Source organism: Bos grunniens, chromosome 15, assembly GCF_055505025.1.
Source record: "Bos grunniens cultivar Pamir isolate PY7600 chromosome 15, Bosgru_T2T1.0, whole genome shotgun sequence".
Taxonomy (NCBI): Eukaryota; Metazoa; Chordata; class Mammalia; order Artiodactyla; family Bovidae; genus Bos; species Bos grunniens.
Window position 1 is genome coordinate 65,066,427 of NC_141179.1, and position 6,000 is coordinate 65,072,426.

The window sequence follows — 6,000 nt, forward strand, 5'->3', positions numbered from 1 at the left end:
TTTTTAATCATATCCTCTTACAAAACGGTAAACTGAAATTATTTTGGTGCAGGTTCTGTTGGATGGAGCTGGGGAGGAAGGAAATGTGGGCAGTGGTCCAAACAGAAATCCCCCTCCCAAGCTCAATATCCTCCCCAAACTCTCCGTAATCCTCCCCAGATCACTCACCTTCGATGGTCTCTGCTTCCACGCAACATAGCAAATTTCCCATTTTCTGCCTGGAAACATTCTCTTGCATTGTCGTTACTTAAAACTTCATAGTTTGTAGGGTCTTTGAGCAGCAGGACACTCCCCTTGACCCCCACCCCTATACCTAGCTCAGTATGACTTCACACAGCACTCAATAAATAGTTGTTGAATGACTGAATGAAGTTGAATCTGATATTTGCCAACTCTGATAAAATAGAGTAAATCAATGTCAGTATTTCCAGCTAGATAGAGAAACAGGACAGCTATATAAAATGATCTGAAGGAAAAATTGCATCCAACACTTTACTTTCAGGTCTCTGAAGGAGGCTGTTATAACAATGGACTATAAATACAGGATGAATGCTATATCTATAAAGAAGCAATTCCAACACTGGTCTGCAAGAGCCAAGAAAATCCAGCTTCTTCTCCCCGAGTATATACACAGGTGCACTGTGTGGAATGAAATCCACTTAACTTGATTTTATGGACAGTGATTCATGCAAACTCAGTTCCAAACTGCTCGGCATGGCTCAGTTAAATAAATTACAGCAAGAGTAAGCCAGCCAGCAGTAAAGGCAAAAGACAGAAAATAAAAACTCGAGGTTGAGGACTGAAATTTTAGGAGAGCCTGGTGCGCCAGAATTGTCTTTCTTCTGGGGGTTCTGTAGGGGGTTTAGCAATCTTCAAGGTCAAGGCCCTGATTGGACTGATGGGGAAACTGAGGCCCAGTGAAGACTGAGTATATGTCCAAAGTCACTTAGTGAATAAGTGGCAGAATCAGGGCTCCTGGATCCCAAGTCAAAGAATTTTTCATCTTATCAGGCCCCTGAATGTAGTGTTCTCTGTCACAGTGCCAGGCACAACCAAGAGAATCAACATATATCTGTGGAATGGATGAATTACCGCATCTGCTGGGCTGGGGCTAGCCAGAGTCAGCCTGAGGGATGCAGGGGAGAAAGATCTATGAAGCCCCTTGAGACTAGATACTCCTGTGTTTAGGGATGGGAGAGACTGCTCCTAGCAGTGGCCTTACATCCTCAGTGTTCTAGCTCCCACCAGGGGAGACACAACTATCTCCACACTTTGGCCTCCTATTTATTATGTGGGATAAAACTGCCTCAGTGCTCTGCTTTCCCTCCACTGGCGCTCCCCAAGGGCCTTCAGGGATAAGGCATCACTGCCCAGCTGCAGAGATAGGTCAGTGGGGACATTTGCCTCATTAACCTGTTAGCATCCACAGGCACTGCACACAACAGGACAATGGTGATGTCTTTGGGGTGTTCTGGGAGATAACATTGCATCCTTATAATAAATTAACTGATGTCTTTTTCTAAGCTAGCTTGGTAACTTTTTGTTCCTTGCAACCTAAAGATTCTTAACTAAAATAAATGATCTTCATAACTGGCAAAATAGACAAAGAAATTTAAGGTATGATGGTTTTACAGATTTAAGGTATAATGGACTCTACACATGGACATTACCAGATGGTCAATACCGAAATCAGATTGATTATATTCTTTGCAGCCAAAGATGGAGAAGCTCTATATAGTCAGCAAGAACAAGACCAGGAACTAACGGTGGCTCAGATCATGAACTCCTTATTGCCAAATTCAGACTGAAATTGAAGAAAGTAGGGAAAACTACCAGACCATTCAGGGGTGACCTAAATCAAATCCCTTATTTATATAGTAGAAATGACAAATAGATTCAAGGGATTACATCTGATAGATTGCCTGAAGAACTATAGATGGAGGTTCATGACATTGTACAGGAGGCCGTGATCAACACCATCCCCAAGAAAAAGAAATGCAAAAAGGCAAAACGGGTTGTCTGAGGAGACCTTACAAATAGCTGAGAAAAGAAGAAAAGCTAAAGGCAAAGGAGGAAAGGAAAGATATACCCATTTGAATGCAGAGTTCCAAAGAATATCAAGGAGAGATAAGAAAGCCTTCCTCAGTGATCAGTGCAAAGAAATAGAGGAAAACAATAGAATGGGAAAAACTAGAAATCTCTTAAAGAAAATTAGAGATACCCAGGGAACATTTCTTGCAAAGATGGGCCCAGTAAAGGACAGAAATGGTATGAACCTAACAGAAGCAGAAGATATTAGGAGGGGTGGCAAGAATATACAGCAAACTATGAAAAAAAGATCGTCATGACCCAGATAACCACAACGGTGTGATCACTCACCTAGAGCCAGACATCCTGGAATGTGAAGTCAAGTGGGCCTTAGGAAGCATCACTACAAACAAAGCTAGTGGAGGTGATGGAATTCCAATTAAGCTATTTCAAATCCTAAAAGATGATACTGTGAAAGTGCTGTACTCAATATGCCAGCAAATTTGGAAAACTCAGCAGTGGCCACAGGACTGGAAAAGGTCAGTTTTCATTCCAATCCTAAAGAAAGGCAATGCCAAAGAATGCTCAAACTACCACACAATTGCATTCATCTCACATGCTAGTAAAGTAATGCTCAAAATTATCCAAGCCAGGCTTCAATAGTAAGTGAACTGTGAACTTCTAGATGTTCAAGCTGGATTTAGAAAAGGCAGAGGAACCAGAAATCAAATTGCCAACATTCACTGGATCATGAAAAAAGCAAGAGAGTTCCAGAAAAACATCTATTTCTGTTTTATTGACTACACCAAAGCTTTTGACTGTGTGGATCACAATAAACTGTGGAAAATTCTGAAAGAGATGGGAATACCAGACCACCTGACCTGCCTCCTGAGAAATCTGTATGCAGGTCAAGAAGCAACAGTTAGAACTGGACATGGAACAGACTGGTTCCAAATAGGGAAAGGAGTACGTCAAGCCTGTATATTGTCATCCTGCATGTTTAACTTATATGCAGAGTACACCATGCAAAATGCCTGGCTGGATGAAGCACAAGCTGGAATCAAGATTGCTGGGAGAGATATCAATCACTTCAGATATTCAGATGACACCACCCTTATGACAGAAATCGAAGAACTAAAGAGCCTCTTGATGGAAGTGGAAAAGGAGAGTGAAAAAGTTCGCTTAAAGCTCAACATTCAGAAAACTAAGATCATGGCATCCAGTCCCATCACTTCATGGCAAATAGATGGGGAAATCGTGGAAACAGTGGCTGACTTTATTTTTCTGGGCTCCAAAATCACTGCAAATGGTGACTGCAACCATGAAATTAAAAGGCACTTGTTCCAGGATTTCCCTGTAGCTCAAACGGTAAATAATCTGCCTGTGAGGCAGGAGACCAGGGTTCAATTCCTGGATTGGGAAGTTCCCCTGGAGAAGGGAATGGCAATCCACTCCAGTATTCTTGCCTAGAGAATTCCACGGACAGAGAAGCCTGGTGGACTACAGTCCATGCAGTGGCAAAGAGTTGGACATGACTGAGCGACTAACACAGTACACACAGTAGCTCCTTGGAAGGAAAGCTATGGTCAACCTAGACAGCATATTAAAAAGCAGAGACATTACTTGACCAACAAAGGTCCATCTAGTCAAAGCTATGGTTTGTCTAGTAGTCATGTATGGATATATAGTCATGTATGGACTATAAAGAAAGCTGAGCACTGAAGAATTGATGCTTTTGAACTATGGTGTTGGAGAAGATTCTTGAGAGTCCCTTGGACTGCAAGGAGATCCAGCCAGTCCATTCTAAAGGAGATCAGTCCTGAATATTCATTGGAAGGACTGATGCTAAAGCTGAAACTCCAATACTTTGGCCACCTGATTAGAAGAACTGACTCATTGGAAAAGACCCTGATGCTAGGAAAGATTGAGGGCAGGAGGAAAAGGGGATGACAGAGGATGAGATGGTTGTGTGGCATCCCTGACTAGATGGACATGAGTTTGAGTAAGCTCCGGGAGTTGGTGATGGACAGGGAAGCCAGGTGTGCTACAGTCCATGGGATCACAAAGAGTTGGACATGACTGAATGACTGAACCACATTCTGTCAGAGCTCTCCACCACGACCCGCCTGTCTTGGGTAGCCCCACCAGCATGGCTTAGTTTCATTGAGTTAGACAAGGGTGTGGTCCTAGTGTGATTAGATTGACTAGTTTTCTGTGAGTATGGTTTCAGTGTGTCTGCCCTCTGATGCCCTCTTGCAACACCTACCGTCTTACTTGGGTTTCTTTTACATTGGACATGGGGTATTTCTTCATGGCTGCTCCAGCAAAGCACAGCCACTGCTCCTTACCTTGGACAAGGGGTATCTCCTCACCGCGGCCCCTCCTGACCTTGACGTGGAATATCTCCTCTAGGCTCTCCTGCGCCCGCGCAGCCACCGCTACTTAGACGTGGGTTTGCTCCTCCCGGCCGCCGCCCCTGACCTCGGACGTAGGGTAGCTCCTCTTGGCTGCTCCTGCGCTGTCGCAGCCTGGCACTCTCGTCACCGCCCCAGACCACAGACGCGGAGTAGCTCCTCTCGGCCGCCACCCCTGACCTCGGACGTGGGGTAGCTCCTCTTGGCCGTTCCTGTGCCCTCGCAGCCTGGCACTCTCGGCCACTGCCCCTGACCTCGGACGTGGGGTAGCTCCTCTCAGCGCGGCTCTGTGCACAGTCGCAGCCGCCCGCGCTGCAGCCCCACGCACCTCACTGCACATGTGCAGAAGCGCCTCCGATGCCAGAATGTGGTGCACTGGAGAAGGGAATGGCAAACCACTTCAGTATTCTTGCCTGGAGAACCCCAGGAACAGTATGAAAAGGCAAAATGATAGGATACTGTAAAAGGAACTCCCCAGGTCGGTAGGTGCCCAATATGCTATTGGAGATCAGTGGAGAAATAACTCCAGAAAAAATGAAGGGATGGAGCCAAAGCAAAAACAATACCCAGTTGTGGATGCGACTGGTGACAGAAGCAAGGTCCGATGCTGTAAAGAGCAATATTGCACAGGAACCTGGAATGTCAGGTCCATGAATCAAGGCAAATTGGAAGTGGTCAAACAGGAGATGGCAAGAGTGAATGTTGACATTCTAGGAATCAGCAAACTAAAATGGACTGGAATGGGTGAATTTAACTCAGATGACCATTATATCTACTACTGCGGGCAGGAATCACTTAGAAGAAATGGAGTAGGCATCATGGTCAACAAAAGAGTCCGAAATGCAGTACTTGGATGCAATCTCAAAAACGACAGAGTGATCTCTGTTCGTTTCCAAGGCAAACCATTCAATATCACAGTAATCCAAGTCTATGGCCCCACCAGTAACCCTGAAGAAGCTGAAGTTGAACGGTTCTATGAAGACCTACAAGACCTTTTAGAACTAACACCCCCAAAAGATGTCCTTTTCATTATAGGGGACTGGAATGCAAAAGTAGGAAGTCAAGAAACACCTGGGGTAACAGGCAAATTTGGCCTTGGAATACGGAGTGAAGCAGGGCAAAGGCTAATAGAGTTTTGCCAAGAGAACGCACTGGTCATAGCAAACACCCTCTTCCAACAACACAAGACAAGACTCTACACGTGGACATCACCAGATGGTCAACACTGAAATCAGATTGATTATAGTCTTGGCAGCCAAAGATGGAGAAGCTCTATACAGTCAACAAAAACAAGACTGGGAGCCGACTGTGGCTCAGATCGTGAGCTCCTTATTGCCAAATTCAGACTGAAATTGAAGGAAGTAGGGAAAACCACTAGACCATTCAGGTATGACCTAAATCAAATCCCTTATGACTATATAGTGGAAGTGAGAAATAGATTTAAGGGACTAAATCTGATAGATAGAGTGCCTGATGAACTATGGACTGAGGTTCGAGACATTGTACAAGAGACAGGGATCAAGACCATCCCCGTGGAAAAGAAATGCAATAAACCAAA